Below are 1,142 nucleotides of genomic sequence, written 5' to 3'. Positions count from 1 at the left end.
AGAGTGATCTGAATCAACAGAATGAATCACTGTCCCTGATTCGGGCCAAATCCAAATCTGAATCTGAATTGAATAGGGCCTGTTTTGCACAGCCCTATGATCTACACTAAACAATCCCAGTTCCTTCAACCAAACAATCCCAGTTTCTTCCTCCTTTGTGGGTTGGACTTGATGATCTGCTCAGGTCCCTTCCGACTGTGCTAACTATGAAACTATGAAACCATACCTTCATTGGTCATGTTTTCTAAACCTCTTATCTTGCTTTTTGCTCTCCACCAGACTCTCTCCAACTTATCTACGTTCTTCCTAACTTAGGTGCCAACTTAGGGAGGAGTGCAGAAAGAGCAGCCCCCTAAACTGCTGGCCTGGCTGCTACTGTCCCATGTCTGACTGTTGCCCAGGATGCAGAATTGCCCAGCTACACTTCTGATTTGTATATGTGATTTCTCCTTCCTGAGTGTAATATTTTGACTCTGTCCTTACTGAAATTCCTATTAGGTTGATTTTGGACCATCTCTCCAATTAATCAATTAATTCTGATCCTTTCTTTGAACGCTCTCGGAATTCCTCCCAGTGTGGATTTCATCTGCAAATTTTATAAGCGTATGTTTCATTCTATCTTCTCAGCTCCTAATGAAAATGTTGAATATAATTGGACCTATGAAAGACCCCTGTGAGCATATTTCGTCAACCGATCATCTTATGGTGATTACATCTAGATGACATTTTCCTGTTTGCTTGTGAGAAGGCTATGCAGGACAATATCAAAAGCCTTAATAAAGTCGAAGCATGCCACATCCTCTCTCATTTTGGCCTTTAGTCCCAATCAATTGTAGGGTTGGTTGCCTACCTCTTCTGTTTTATAGTGGCCAGTTTCACTGATGCTTGTTTCATACCTTTAATGTAATCCCAAGTACTTTAATGTTTATATTTGATTGAAGATTTCATTTTTATTGTTTGTTACTGTATCTTCCCATACATTACTGTATTTACTTAAATTCAAGATGAGGCTTTTCCCCTCATGTTGCATGAGGGGAAAAAAAAGCCCTCACAGGCAACTGCTGTGACTCTGTTTACAGCCCCAATCTGAGCTCAGGGTTGGAACAGAAACTGCATCTGTTTCCCCCACCCTCCTCCCCCAG

The sequence above is a fragment of the Gavialis gangeticus genome, unplaced genomic scaffold (assembly GCF_001723915.1).
Source record: "Gavialis gangeticus isolate Ggan-Ray unplaced genomic scaffold, GavGan_comp1, whole genome shotgun sequence".
NCBI classification, from domain to species: domain Eukaryota; kingdom Metazoa; phylum Chordata; order Crocodylia; family Gavialidae; genus Gavialis; species Gavialis gangeticus.
The sequence above is the reverse complement of the archived record's forward strand: the minus strand, read 5'-3'. Positions refer to the sequence as shown.